Here is a 16,426-nt window from a genome sequence, read left to right as displayed (position 1 = left end):
CGCGAGTGAGATCAGTGAAGTGTGTTCATGGTGATTTGGTCACGAGACATACATTGCTTGAATAACAATTAAAAGAACATCCCCATCAGTTATCTTAACTCAAATAAGCATGACAAAATTCGTGACAACAATGTCCAGTTTTGCTGCTGTTAAATAAGTCGAGAGTGAAGCGGAATTAGCTAGTAATTACGTTACGTTGTTACAGTGTTGTTGACTGACTGTCCTTTTAACTTTTGACAATGTGACTGAAGATGTATTTCTTTAATAGCGTGACAGTTATAGCAGTGAGACGTATCATCTCTCCCCGGCCTGTTATTTTGAAAGTGTATGTTTTACAATTTGCAGTATGACGTTATCCATTGCTATATTATGGCTCATCATAGACTAGCTAACCACAAAGCTAGCTAATGCCATGAATATTAGTGGAAGACCGCTAACGTTAACATTAATGAGCTTGGAAACCACAACAAACTTATTCTGCCTAAATAAAGTAATGATTACTGTATTTATAACTAGTATATAGTTACAGTCCCTGCATTGTAAAATGTAAGTTATACGTGCGAGGAGGAGTGAACATTTAGTCATAGAGGAAAAGTATCAAACGTAGCTTGTGCAAAACGTAGCTTGTGCATAATAGTTAGCTTTTCTTTTACACGTGTGTGAAATCCAATGATGCCAAGTGTGCGTTTCACACTGTCGTTCAGCCGCAGCATTAACGAGTTACATAATGGAACACAGTGGAAACTCTAGGGTGTTGTTCTCTACCATTGATAGGCTATTGCATCAAACACCTTTTGATACACTCAGCCAGGCATCCTCTCTAAGATGCGAAGAATTTGCAGACTTCTTCAAAAACAAAGTCATTTCTATAAGGGAGGCTATTGGTAACACAAGTAATATGTTTGATAGTACACCCAAAAACAGCCCCCCAAAATTAAGGTCCTTTAGCACTATTACTCAATCTGAGCTTGGTAAAATTATAACTCAAACCGGCTCCTCAACATGTGTTTTAGATCCAATCCCTACTACATTCCTCAAAAAAGTATATGATAGCTTAGCTCCCTTTTTTCTCAAGGTAATAAATACCTCATTAGAAACAGGTATATTTCCAACTGCTTTTAAAACCGCTGTTGTGAAACCTTTACTTAAAAAGTAAAATCTTGACCATACCAATCTGAGCAACTACAGGCCTATATCAAATCTATCGTTTTTGAGCAAAAGTACTTGAAAAAGTTGTTTGTAATCAGTTAAATACCTTCCTCAACGAAAACAGTATCCTTGAAAAATTCCAATCAGGTTTTAGATCAAATCACAGCACAGAAACGGCTCTAGTAAAAATAGTCAATGATCTCAGACTAGCTACCGACTCAAACAAAGTCTCAATCCTTATTCTTCTGGATTTGAGTGTGGCATTTGACACCATTGATCATAGCATCCTAATTCACCGCCTTGCGAAGTGGGTGGGTCTCTCTGATAATGCTCTAAACTGGTTTCAAACCTACATTACTGGCAGAGATTTTTATATCAGTCTAGGAGATCATGTATCTGAAAAACATGACTTGCCTTTTGGTGTGGCCCAGGGGAGCTGCCTTGGTCCCCTGCTATTTTCTCTATATATGCTTCCATTGGGAAACGTCATAAGTCAGCATAATGTAAACTTCCACAGCGAATGATACCCAATTGTATATCTCTGTGGAGCCAACTAACCCAGATGGCCTTTGCTCCCTCACTGCATGCCTAACCTCCATTAATCAGTGGATGAGCAAAAACTTTTTGAAACTAAATGATGACAAAACAGAGGTACTTCTGGTTGGACCAAAACTAAAGCGAGATATTATTCTTAGTAATCTGGGGAACTTGGCACACCAGGTCAAATCAAAAGTAACAAGCCTCGGTGTCATCCTAGATGCAGAGTTAAGTTTTAAGCCCCATATCAGTAAAGTTACTCAGACAGCCTATTTCCACTTGAGAAACATTGCCAAAGTGCGGCCCTTCTTAACTCAACAAGATGCAGAAAAACTAATTCACGCCTTTATCACTAGCAGGTTAGACTACTGCAATGCACTTTTCACTGGTCTTCCCAAAAAACATCTAAAGAAATTGGCACTCATACAGAACTCTGCGGCTAGACTTTTAACTAAGACTAAGAAGAGAGAACACATCACCCCTGTGTTGGCTGAACTGCACTGGCTCCCTATTTCCTATAGAATTGATTTTAAGGTTATGTTAATTACTTACAAAGCTCTGAATGGCATAGCACCTTCATATATCTCTGAGCTTTTAATATCTTATCAACCACAAAGGAAACTTAGATCATCCAATTCAAATCTTTTAATCATACCCAAAGTGCTCCACAAACAAAGTGGAGAAGCTGCGTTTATCCATTATGCCCCCAAACTATGGAACACCCTGCCTCTGTACATCAAGCAGGCGAAGTTCAGTAAATATTTTTAAAAAGATCTGAAAACATACCTGTACAGGAAAGCTTTTAGTTAACTCATCTTATCCTGTAGACTACATTTTCAGATTATTCTACATCTGCTACTATTGAGGGCGCAGCCAGCCAGAAGCAGATGGGCTCCCCTATTAAGTCAGGTTCTGCTCAAGGTTTCTTCCTGGAATATGGGAGTTTTTCCTTGCCACAGTTGCCATATGGCGTGCTTGTGGGGGGTAAGAGGGTTAAGGCTGCCAGTCTTATGACATGTCATTTTCTATATTTTTGATATGTTGCTGAGTAGATCATAAACAGCAAAGAAAAGTGATTGATAATGACTGACTGACTATTATTGTGTTACATGCTTCAAATGTAAAGCACTTTGAGCTGCATTCTGTGTATGAAAGGTGCTATACAAATAAAGCTTATTATTATTATTATTATTATAATGGATTTAGATCACTAAATAGTACGTTTTAGAAGGCAGGCAGCAACTGAGGATTGAAAATGGTTTGATGTAGCTTGATGGAAATAATTTTAAAAGTGCAGGTAACGGGATAAGCAAGCTGACATTGTAATTATCAGGTAGCTTATAAGGCAATAGGGACTAATTATTACACACGCACACTCAAACATTTAGGAGTGACCTTTATCTTGTTTAATGATAATACAAATGATGATGATAGTAATAATGTCATCATTATTTTTTGTAATTATTAAGTCTTAGTTCAAAGTTATATTTATGAAGCTTACCAAGTTTTAATACTGGTAACTTTGATTTGGTTGTTGTTGTTATTGTTTTCAAAAGAAGTTTCATATCTTAAGTTTCTATTTTTATACATTTTATTTATCAGAACTTTAATATATTTCGATGTTCCTCTGTTCCACTGTGACAATATTTAAAAATAAACAAGTTTATTTTTTAAATGCATTATCATATTATTTTAGTCAATACTCATAAATAACTACAAATAACTAATGTTAGGGAAATCTGTTAATGTTTTATTGCGCGTTTCTGAAAAAAATATCGGCCGATATATCGGAATATCGGATTTTTAAATCAACAAATATTTGTATCGGTATCAGCCTTCAAAATCCTTTATCGGTCGGGCTCTAACAGACAGTATCCAAACATGGAGGGGGTGAAGAGGCAGACAGACTATGCAGAGAAGTCTATCTCTCCTCTTCCCTTAAGTGAAGCATTGAACAGTTCAATGGCCCTGTGGACAAATGACTTCCTCAGTTTGTCTGTTGTGCAAGGCAGTGAGCGAAGTCTCCAGCTGATCAGGCTCTTCTGCTTAACAGTAGTGCTGTGGAGTGGGTGACACTCATTGTCCAAGATGTTGATCAGTTTGTTCAGGGTCCTTTTGTCAGATATTGAAGTGATGCACTCCAGTTCAGCTCCCACTACAGAGCCAGCTTTCCTTACCAGCCTGTCAATTCGCCCAGCATCCTTCTTCTTTGTGCTTCCTCCCCAGAATACCACTGCATAGAAGAGGACGCTGGCAACAACAGACTGGTAGAACATCCTGAGGAGCTTGTAGAGTGCGTCAGTGTTGTCTGACCAGTCCAGTTTATTGTCCAGGTGGAGACCCAGATACCTCCACATTGACCCCATCAATGGGGACTGGTAGCAGAGTGGTCTTAGACCTGCGGAAATCCACCACCATCTTCTTGGTCTTTGAAGTGTTGAGTTGAAAATGATTGAGTTTGCACCACGGCACAAAGTCCTCCACCAGACTCCAGGCATGAGAGGTTATGTGTGTGTGTGTATGTGTGTAAAGTGTATGCATGAGTCTATGTCTAATATGATATGTATTTCATGTGTGCATGCATGTACAGTACATAGTGTCTGTGTGCATTATTCCTTGAGAGCACAAGGGAGAGAACAATGAGACTTACAAAAGAGTGTATATTAAACAGGGTAATGACTCTACACCCACAATACTGCAACTGAAGAATAAACACAAAGGATTCTGCGTTATACACCACCACACTCATTAGAGCTATGGTTTGATGGTTACTGTTCGAACTGGGTTTAGGTCCATAATTTGGTTATAGATTTAATGTAATGTTTAGCATACTGATGGATTACAGAAATGCAGACCATTACAAATGTATTGGAAACCAAGTATAAATTGGAAACCAACTATGACAGGTGGTTTGCTGGTCAAGGAGCCTTTCAAGGAAGGTATATGAAGCCGACATATACCCACATAAACAGGTACATAAGATCACATGGGTATCCCCAGACCAGAACACCAACAACCAAGGAGACCACATCTGAGTAGTAAAGAAGTTTAGAATATCACTGCCAGATGTAAGATCTAAGAGAGGAGCAGATGCTGGATTAGACCACCACCTGGTTATTGCCAAAATCCAGCTCAGTCTTAAGAAGTGTAATAACATCAGCCTAGGGATGAAATACAATGTTCAGAAGCTAAAGGAGAAGGAGGTGCAAGACAAGTTTGTACTGACAGGCAGGAACAGATTCGATGCACTTAAGGAGTTGGAAGAAGAAGGCTCTATAGAGTAGGAATGGGCTAGGAGGTGTAGAAACAAACTTGTGAGGATACACTTGGCCGGAAAAGAGAAGAAAACAAAGCTTGGATAACACCGGGAAATCTAGAAAAGATAAACAAGAGGAAGGAAGCCAAGAACCATCTCAACAAGGCTAAAACTAAGATGGCAATAGCATAAGGTCAACAAGCATACAGAAACAAACATCTAGAAGTAAAACGACGCAGTGTGAAAAGGGACAAGCGGGTTTACACTGCGGAATTGGCCATGAAGGCAGAGAAAGCAGCCGGGCAGAAAAACATGAAGGAGTTGTATGACATCACAAGAACATGGCGAAGGTGAAGTGTGGCGTCTGCGCCTTTCGTCTAGTCTTGAGGTGTCGCCCGGTGCGTATAGTCTCCAAAAAACGTAATGCTCAAGTGAAGAAAGGGGAGATCACACACAGGGGCTGAGTAGTTCCAACAGTGTATTTTTAAAAAGCCTAAAAAAACAGTTACAGGCCACATAAATAAGGGGATCACAAGAACATGGTCAGGAAAGAAAGCCATATCAGAGAAGCCGATCAAGAGCAAAGATGGGGTAATTCTGAGAACAACAGAAGAACAAATGGGGAGATGGGCAGAACACTTCGCAGAACTACTCAATAGACCACCTCTCCTGGAAAGAGCCAAACCTACTCTAGCAGAGGAGCCACTCCTCATAGAGATGAAAGCTCCCACACAGGAGGAAGTCAGGAAAGCCATCTTGGCACTCCGCAACAACAAAGCTGCCGGTCCGGATGGGATCCCAGCAGAGGCCCTGAAAGCGGATGTAACAACTACAGTATCCATGCTCCTTGCTCTCCTCAAAAGAATGGCCCTTAAGACTGGAGAGAGCGCTTTATTGTTAAACTCCCAAATAAAGGAGACTTAAGCCTTTGCAAAAACTACAGAAGGCTCACGCTATTATCTATCCCGGGAAAGGTGCTTAACAGGGTCATTTTGGAGAAATTGAAAACAACAGTGGATGGGCTCTTAACAGAGAACAGCAAGCTGGTTTTAGAGAGGAGAGATCATGATCAAATTGCAACATTGAGAATAATCATCGAGCAATCCTTAGAGTGGAACACCTCTCTCTATATAAATTGTATTGATTTTTGAAAAAGCGTTCGACAGCCTGCACAGAGATTCTATATGGGATCTCATGAGTCATTATGGGTATGTAAAGTATGTAAATATAGTGAAGACAACATATAAGAGAATGGCATGCCGCATGCTTCACAGAGGGAAAACAACATCAGCGCTCAACGCTACAACTGGAGTGAGGCAATGCTGTCGTCTCTCTCCTTTTCTTTTCCTATTGGCAGTCGACTGAGTGATGAGAGACAGCCCAGGGGAGAAGAAATGGTATCCAATGGACTCCGACAGGTCATTTGGATGATCTTGATTTTGCGGATGACCTTGCACTGATATCACATACAAGGGAACAAATGCAGAACAAATAAACAGTGCTTGACACAACAGCCGCAAAGTTAGGATTGAGGATAATAACAACAGTAATGCCAAAATCAGATTGCAAGAGAGAGGTGGAAGAAGAAACATTATTTAGATACATAGGAAGCATAGTGGATACTACAGGAGGGCAGGCTTGTGCAAAATTCCAGAATTGAATTGAAACTGGCTCTTAAATTCCAATTCAATTCTTGAATTTCACTTGCATTTCAATTGAGGTAGCAAACAGGAAGCAGAATTGCAATTCGAATTGTGCACAACCCTGCAGGAGGGGTGGAGCAAAATGTAAAAGTATGCATAAAAAAGCAAGGACAGCATTCATCCTTCTAAGGAGACTATGGACTGCCAAGGAAATATCAACACAAACAAAGATCAGACTCTTCAATGCAAACATCAAATCAGTGCTTCTGTACGGTGCAGAGACATGGAAGACAACAGTGGTGCCAGATATAAAAGTTTCATTAATGGATGCCTAAGGAAAATACTAAAAATATGGTGGTCAAACAAAATCAGTAATGAAGAGCTACTGTATGGGAGCACACAAACCAACTGCCACCAAAGATGGAGATGTGGTAAAGGAAATAGAACTGAATCAGACACATCTTACGCAAGGATCCCGCAAACATCACTAGGCAAGCTCTCAGGTGGAGCCTGCAGGGCAACAGGAAAAGATGGAGGCCTCCTAACACCTGGCGAAGGACCTGGGAGGACCTGCATTGGGCACGAGTTCTATTAGGTGGCATACGTAAACGCGGCGGCCATATTGCTGGGGGCAACACCTTTACTGTCTATGGGGGAGTGACAGCAACACTTGCTGCAATCAGAGACACCTGTTTGATTTCCAATCAGTCACGTGTTTCTCTATTGGCCTCCAGTCATTGTTGCCCACACCAAGATGGCGTCGCTATTTACGTACGTTCGGGAGCCCAATGCGGTCTCTAGCTTTCTAATATCTATGGTGGGCACACCCTTGTTAAAGCAACACAGAACAGACCCAGATGGAAGCCAATTGTCTGCGGCCTATGCTCCACATAGAAGGTTAAAGGCATAAGTCAAGTTAGCATACTGATGTAAGTCTTTAAAAGAGGCCTGTTTTCTGTTTGTTTGTTTGTTTTTCACAAGGTGTGTCGATGATGTGTCATAAATGTACACAATGATATGCAGAGACACATCACACACACACACACACAGTCCTCATGTCATCATTTGGTGTTGAGACTTTTTAGTGTCAGGTTTTAGTCTGATGGTATCAGGTGGTTTGATGTGGGAAGCGACAGGCGAATAGGTGGGCCCTCTTTCCATCGGCTCCAGGCAAAGCCATGACAGCTGTCACATCTCCTCCTGCCCCATCAAACCCCGGCCACTCAAGACTCACAGCAAAGCGGCGAGCACAGCCCAGCCCATGCAGGCGCTAACTGACAGCTAAGTTTGATCTCATCACTCCATGTGAAGCCCGCACCTAACAGCAACGTGGGCCTACATTTACACACCCTGCTCACTCCCACCATCTCTCTTTCTCTTTGTTTCAGTCTTTTTTACTCTCTCTCTCTCTCTCTCTCTTTCGTCTTATCTCCCCCATTGAACCTATAGTTAAATAAAGTTGCATTTAAAATTCAAATGATTGTCTCCCTTTCTTTCTCTTTCTCTCTATATATCTCCATCTGCCTTTCCCCCTCTCGCTCTCTTTCTCTCTACTTCCTCTTCATCCTCATCCATCCCCTTTGTCAACTCTAACCTCGATGCCTTTGAAGACCAAACATCTCTTTTTTCTTCCTCTCTCTGTCTTCCTCTCTCCCTCTCCCTCATTTTCCTCAGTACACATGACTTCCTTTCATGTAGCTTGCCTCAAACAACCCTTTCACTCATCTTACAAAGTTATTCTGTTAGTATTAAAATGAAAGGCTGCTGGTGTGTCCAGTTTTGTGGCCTTAAAAGATCTTGATGGACAGATATCACTAGACGTATTTTTTTTTTTTTTTGCCTTTTGTCAATACTGTACTATCCTCTGGGAAATACTTTGTACCCCAAACACACACACACCCTCACCCCCATCCTCACCCTCAACCAAATACACTGGATGTCAAGTATATGCCTTTTCTCCTATGCTGATCAAATAAAGTTAGTGGTCGAAAGGTCAGAGGTCAAAATGCTTTCTACACTCTGAGCAGAGTCTGGAGGAGAGATGGCACACAGCACTTAGGGAGCGTGGGGTGTGTGAGAGAGGCAATAAGAGACGGAATAGAGAAATGGAGGAGTGAAGTGCGCAAGAACAAGACAAGTGGCCCTCCAAAGGCCCTTTATTTCACCACTAGATTAAAGGAAAAGGGATTTTTAGAATGATTATTTTAGCGAGCGCCGAGTGAAAGTGTAAGGCCGTGGGAGCGTGGGGGGAGGAAAGAGAGTGACGTTATCAGTGTGTATTCAGTGATCGAGGAGAGACTGGCTCAGGACTCAAAGGCAGGTAGGGTCACTCCAAGGTCAAGAGTTTTCAAGTGCCTCTGCAGACTACACCCAGTGCTAAGAATAGAACCTTGACAGCCTTTTGCTACAGAGAGAGAGAGAGAGAGAGAGATTTAGGCTATTCTTTTGTGAGCCTCTTGATAAAACTTCTGTTTATTTATCACTTTGCCATTACCTGCAATGCTGGAAAGAATGTGATTGACAGACTGTTCAAGTCCTATGAGGGGTGAATTATAGATTGTACGCATTGTACTTCTAATATCACATTTTTCTACAATTTACCCTTTGATTTGTGTTAGCAGTAGGTTTTTGTGTCTGCATTTATTGACATTGTTGTGCTTTCATTGCTGTTACACATTGCAATTTGCAGTGCGAGCAACTGGTTCCCCTAAATTGGCTGAAGTCCAATTAAAAACTGATGCTGTGGTAAAGTATCCTAAGTAAATACAGGATAGTGTAACGCCAGCTGTTGCCTGTGGTATGTCCCTTCTTCAGCTACAGTGATATTGTGATATCTGTTTCAGATCATGAGAGAAATATGCTACATGTATTGTAAATCACAATATGCACACCAAGGCCTCAAGCTTATTGTTGCCCTCTAGAGGAGAGGATCTGTAACTGCAGACATAAAACACATGGCAGAACACAGCAGAGTTTAAAAACATGAACGCTTGAGTTGCTCCATGAGGTTTAGTTCAAATATGAATCAGAACTGTGATCCAAATTAACATTCACACCAATCCAATCAGAATGACCATCGCTTCTAGCACTAATTTTCAATGTGTGAACAACAATACTTTCACTCACACTCAATCTTCTTCCCAAAAGCTCGCAGCGGAAAAATGTGAACCCAACACCATCATGCTTGTTTTATTTATTTATTTAATTAATTATGAAAGCAACTTATTTTATTTAGAGCAAACTTATTAATTTAGTAGTTTTACCAGTGCCCCATCCATTATCAACACTCACGTGCACCTCTGGCTATGCCTTCATGTACTTCATTCCTGACACCATGATGAATGGATGTGGGTCTCACCACAGTTAGTCCGTGTTGACTTCATAAATTCTGTACATGGACCACAAACTTTGGTCTTCATCTGAAATGATTTGGTGAGGCGCTCAGAGCAAGCACTTCCCACACTTCCATCTCACATCGAACCTCATCTGTTTAAAGTCAAGCAAAGTGACTGGGATTTAGCAGAAACTTTTATCCAAAGTGACACAGAGTTGCAACATCGGGTTTGTGTGTGTGTGTGTGTGTGTGTGTGTGTGTGTGTGTGTGATGGTATGAGTATATGTGTGATTGAGCGTTGAGAGAGATTTGTAAAACATGGGACAAAAGCAGACCAGATAACCACATGTGTATGTGTATGTGTGTGGGTGAGTGAGTAAGTCAATGAGTGAGTGAGTGAGTGAGAGAGAAAAATAGAGACAGAAGCTTCTCACACCATAAATCTCTCAGGTGATGTCTTGCTTTTTCACTGAGCCAGCAAGGGCTGTCAGAAGGGTGGTGTGTGTGTGTGTGTGCGTGTGTGTGTGAGGGGGGTGATATGAAAGAATCATTAATCAACTGATATACCATATTGATGTATTGGTTGGTTGAGTGTATTATTAAAAAGGTTTATCAAATGAATAAATCTAGAAAAGGTCAATTAATCAATTCATTGGTTACATTAATGGACAAATAGCAGGCTGAATGGATGGATCCGTAAAGTATTTTGGGGGATTTGGAAGTGAAATGGAGAACAGAGTTAAGCAGCAGCTAAGCCTGGAGGAGAGGAGGGGGAGAGAAAGAAGGGATAGAGAGGAGAGTGATAGAGGGAGAGAGATGGGGGATACGCGGAATGCCAGCGGGAGAGAGGGAGGGGTGCCAGGCCCTTTGAGCAGGACAGCAGGTAGCCGGGCAGCTCTATTGTTTTGATTAATAATGTAGGGGAGAGGGGCTCAGGCCTCGTGCACAAAGAGCGGAGATTTAACCCTGTTAAACCCAGCCTTAACCCCCAACCCAAGCCAACTCCCGCCCGCACCTCTCCCATCTCTGCACCTCCCTCTCTCTATCCCTCTTTCACAGTCCCATCCTACCCTTTTCCATCTCTCTAGCTCTCTCTCTCTTTCTCTCTCTCTCTCCGTCCCTATATTTAGCTGTGTATTTCTGTATATTTATTTATATTTCATTTATGTATATTTCATTTTTTAATTATTTACAATATTTATTCATATTTACCTCTAATGGTACTTAAAAAAGTAGCATTTACTCACGTGTTATTAATTAACACCATTAATTATAAAATGTTCTCTCCTTACTTCCTCTGTATGTCTCCATAGGTTCTCTCCGGTCTTCATCTCTTCTCTCTGTGTAAGTTAGGTAGTCACAGCTCTCTGCTGAGACGTTAAACCGAGGTCCTGACTCACTGTGGTCATTAAAGATCCCATGGCACTTATCGCAAAGAGTAGGGGGTTCCCCGGTGTCCTGGCTAAATTTACAACCTGGCTCATTCAATCTGGCCTCCTAATCATCCCCCAGTGTAATTGGCTCATTCACTCCCTCACTCTCCACCTCAAGCTGGTGTGTGGTGAGCGTTCTGGCACATAATGGCTGACGTGCATCACCCAGGTGGGTACTACACATGGTGGTAAGTGAGGTCCCCCTTTCCATGTGAAGCGCTTTGAGTGTTGAGAAAAGTCCTATATATGTAACGTGTTTTCTCTGTATGAATGAGATATACACCTTCAGCCTGTGTGTCTTTGCCTCTTCATGGAACATGATTGCTACTTGCTGTTAGCAGGAGTTTCTGATTATACTTTATAGTAATATAAGAAAGCAGAAATCCACTTCTAGAAGTTAGCTCTGGTCTTCTTATACAAACACATTCAGTTGTCATCAAGTGTTGCTTACGTGCACCATCTACTGGCTGAACTCATGCATTACATTATTCACATTATTTTCACATTATTTCTCTCTGGATGGCAAATGAGTTGAAGGTATGTCACAGCCTACTGTACAGACTTCAAGGACAGCATTATGTGTATAATCTCTTGTCCCAGATGCATGTAATGTTCCGGTCTGTTTTTGTTCAGGTCAAGAGAATCACAGACATACACGATAATGTTTCTACCCTGGAAAATCCAGAGTTTTCGCAAGAGCACAATTTAAATAGTCTCTGCGAGACACTCTGGCAATGTGTAATGACGCACGTTACTTTTGCCACTTGTATCATGGGGAGCCAATCACATCGGTGTATCTGATATAGGCGGGCCAAAGGCGAGCTAAACAGATGACAGTCATAGTGTTATCCAATTGCGTCGAAGTCCGGAATCAGTCAGTAAACGTTGGGGTCTTATCCAATTGTGTGCAGTGAGATTTTCAAATGCACGCTTGGTGCTGCCCCTCGAGTTGGGCCATTGCATTATTCGTGGCCAGACCCTTAATCTTTATAGATTACCAGGGTCTGGAATCTCTATGCTATAAAGTTTCAATGATTTGTGATTTTTCATTTGTGATACCAGTTCTCACCAATAGATGGAGACATTTCATTATATTCTCTCCACAGAGTTTTTATGATCACAGTTTCACAGTTAGGCCCTGAATCACAAGTTTAGAGGCTCTAACCAAAAGAGCCACTGGCAATGTGAGCAAATCATTTTGAATATTTAATCAATGTCATACTCAAGGGCATGCTAAGTCCTGGTCTTTCAGTGCTATCGCCTTTTGCACCAACAAACACAGCAAATCAACACCACACCAACTCTCTCTCTCACCTCACACACACACACACACACACACACACATACACACCCACAAAAAAACCTCACATGCTCATTCAAACACACACTAAAAAAAAACACACACACACATACATACACATGTGCATATCCAATAATATGCTTGACTGACGCCCAGGCTGTGTGACTCACAGTACAAGACATGCATGAGGTATCAGTCAAATTAAGGCCGGGGAACCTCCTATGGCAAACCCTCCACACAACCACCACGGGTGTGAAAAAGCAGAGGAAACACATTTGCATTAGCCATGTCAGGATAAAGCTAAAGGCTAAACCTCTCTCTCTCTCTCTCTCTCTGTCTGTATGTGTGTGTGTGTGTGTGTGTGTGTGTACAGTATGTGCGTACATGTCTCTCTCTCTCTCTGTCTGTCTGTCTGTCTGTGTGTGTGTGTGTGTGTGTATGTATGTGCGTACATGTCTCTCTCTCTCTCTCTGTGCGTGTGTGTGTGTGTGTTATCTCACTTTTTAATACCTTTGCCAACCCAAAGATAGTATTACTCATGCATTTCACAGAGGAGATGCTGACAGCACTCAGGCTGTCTGTCACAGGTGGACACGTGGATGATGATCTGATTGTTTTACGTTTTATTTATTTATTTTATTTATTTTGTAGACGCGGCACAGATCCTCTGGATAAGACGAAACAAAGCAGTCAAATAAACAACAACAATAAACAACTCCTCTCCGGTGTCAGTCTTATGTCACTCCTGAAATAATCCTCTTTGTAGACTGTGAAAGTGTGAAAGAGATTGCTGTGATGTGCAATGTGATAAGCAGTGTGTATGTGTGTGTGTGTGTGTGTGTCTTGTCTGCGTTTCCTTTTGTGTGTGTACTGCATGGTGTATGCATGCTGTATGTGGGAGACAGAGACACAGTGCATTCATAAACTGCCATTCTGCGCACCCCGAGCACACTCCAGCAATTTGAAGACCGTTTGTTTATTCAGTGTTGTTGGAATTATCGTTTGTTTATTCAGAGCACTGTTGGAATTATCGTTTGTTTATTCAGTGTTCAGGGAGCAGAGCACTCAGCTGAAGGGACGAAGCGGCAGAGCTTGATGTCAGTCTGAAAACAATGTTTTGAGAAAATAGGACAGAAGCGTACACAACATCCCATTTCAACCTGCTCTTTGTGTCAATGTCAATTTTGGTCCATGAGAAACCGCTCGTTGATTCATAGGGAGATATATCGGTATGTGTGTGTGTGTGTCAGGGAGTGGGGAGTGTGTTTTCATTAATGTACGAATGCACCCATAGATATATAAATAGATAGAGAGAAACAGGAGAGGGGAGCTTCTGTGGAATCACAAACAAGTAACATGCCAATTTTGGTTCATTTGTGTGTGTGTGTCACTGTTGCCGGAGTGATTCATAGTCATAGTAAGAGTCAAAAATACTTTGTATTCTGAGATATGTTCGCTAGAGGCATCCTGTTTGATTTACTTGGAGATTGTTGTGCCAGTAAGTTTGGCATTATGCAACATGTTTGTTTCGATGTGCTGAACAGCAGAAATTGACCCAGTGAACTGCATTTGAGATGGCAATCTCTATCTAAAGCCCAAATTAGCGCTCTTCCCCTTGAGCTACTCACTAAAGAGCTCAACTCAGGAAAGAGGTCCACAACTCAATGAAATCAGGTTAGATTGATCAAATCGGACACGACTTCTCTGTAATCAACAGATGCTTTTAGAGGTGTTGATGGTCTTTTATTGGACTGTGTGTTTCCATCCTGTGTGTTTTCATCAGGGTTGAGTTGTGGAAGTTTTACTCGGCCTCTTCCCATTTAGTCTCCTCTTAAACACCACAATCTATCACTACAATCACCCACCCGCACAGAAACACACACAAACAAAAACACACACAAACAGACACAGATACACACACACACACACACACACATACACATACACACACACACACACACCACCACCACCACCACCACAATCAGTGGTTTTATTGATTAGCACTGTTACATGCAACTGACTCATTCATCCACCATTCACTACCCAACATTTATCTCCTTGGGCATAAGAAAGAACTCTGTGGGTGTTCCATGTTTGATCGGGCCGGCCGTTAGCCTCGGCTCTGGTAGCCCTTCTAGCTGGGGGTCATCACTCAGAGCACAGCAGCGTTGGCAGAGCCCAGCAGGGGCTGGCACGGGGCGACCCTCTAGCTGCGGTCGGGTGCTAATTCTGACCCATGACCCCCGGCGGTGTCAAATGGGAGTAAAGAGCTCCATTCGAGGTCAACACCCCCCCAAAACAGCTGAGCCAAAAGAACTTAAGAGGGGTTGCAGTCTAGCAGTCGAGTTGGAGCATCACTACAGCTCAGTATTTCAGAGGGTCATTGCAAATGCATCTTTTGGCAACACAGATTCTGCATTAAAATAAATCCATCTGCTGAGAGCCTAAATACTCCATAATGATAAATGCATCAGCCTAGTCAAGCACTATACGCTCTAATGATAAATAGATTTATTTGGAGCATGAATACACAAAAATGATGTTTGCACAATAATGGCTTTACGGTTTGCTGCAACCATGATTCGAGTGGGGCTCGATTAAATGACAATTTTGTCTGAAGATTTAACAGGATCTTCAGTCTTTGCCATTTAGCATATGCTCTCATATTACATCCAGATTGATTTGTCTCTGGGAAGTGTCTGCTAAAATGAGTAAAGGTAATGTAATGTCTTACTTCACCCAAACAACTTGGCAAAGCCACAAGTATACAGAGAGTTTCAAAAGTGCTGTCTTATGAGAATTACTTTTTTGGTTTAAAAAACAAAACAAAAAACAAAACGTAATGCCTCTAGAGTGAAAGATATGAGATGGTTTGGCATCCATGGCGCTTACTCAGAGCAGTCTCATTTTATCTTCCAGGGGGGTATTCCAGAAAAGAGGTTTAACAAACACTGAGATAAAACTTAACCTCTGGGTTGTCTGAACCTGTGGCGACTAAACCCGAGCTGTCATCTTCTATTGAGAGTCGAAACCATGAGTGAAACCGGCGAAACGAAGAGCACCGTATTTTTCAGAGGCGGAGTACCAAGTTCTCCTCGAGCAGGCTTGGACTGGTAATCTGTACAACCGGGCAAAAAATCCTGGAGCTCCGGGATTTAAAAAAAAAGTTATTTAGCCTATTTGCGGCTCGTCATATAGGCCTAGCCTATAAATGCAGTTGCATCCATTTGGCTTGGGGGGTGACAGGTCAATCATTTCGGCCTCTTCATGACAGGTCCAGTGTGTGTTACGATCGCGCCCCCCTGCCCCACCCCTCAAGTGGATTTGTCCAAGCAGCCGCTAGTTCGAGTGCATGGTATAAATGCCCTCCGCTGGCTGGTGCTCACATTATCGCAGTTTAACCGTAAACAGCAATCAGAGATCTAGTTTTATTCCATAAATATATTGTTTTTATAGACGTTAGTTGCACGCGCTACCAAGAGCTTCCATTTACTGCACCATAGGCTACTGTAGTGCGGTTCTGTCAACATTAAAAAAAACTACCGGTAGCCTACAATTTTCGCACAACTTGGTAGAAAAGTGTAGCACAGGTTAAAGAAAACCCATTCATTTTTTGGAGCTGATCCTACTCAAAAGGAACTTCAAAGTATTTCCCATATTAGGCCTAGCCTTTTAGCTCACAACGACAGTGAAAGTGAAACTTGGAAAGTGGTCTCTCCCCTGAGTATTACATTAGATGCACAATCAATCGCGAGTCGATGCAGGTAAAAATTA

The sequence above is a fragment of the Alosa alosa genome, chromosome 5 (genome assembly GCF_017589495.1).
Source record: "Alosa alosa isolate M-15738 ecotype Scorff River chromosome 5, AALO_Geno_1.1, whole genome shotgun sequence".
NCBI lineage: Eukaryota > Metazoa > Chordata > Actinopteri > Clupeiformes > Clupeidae > Alosa > Alosa alosa.
The sequence above is the reverse complement of the archived record's forward strand: the minus strand, read 5'-3'. Positions refer to the sequence as shown.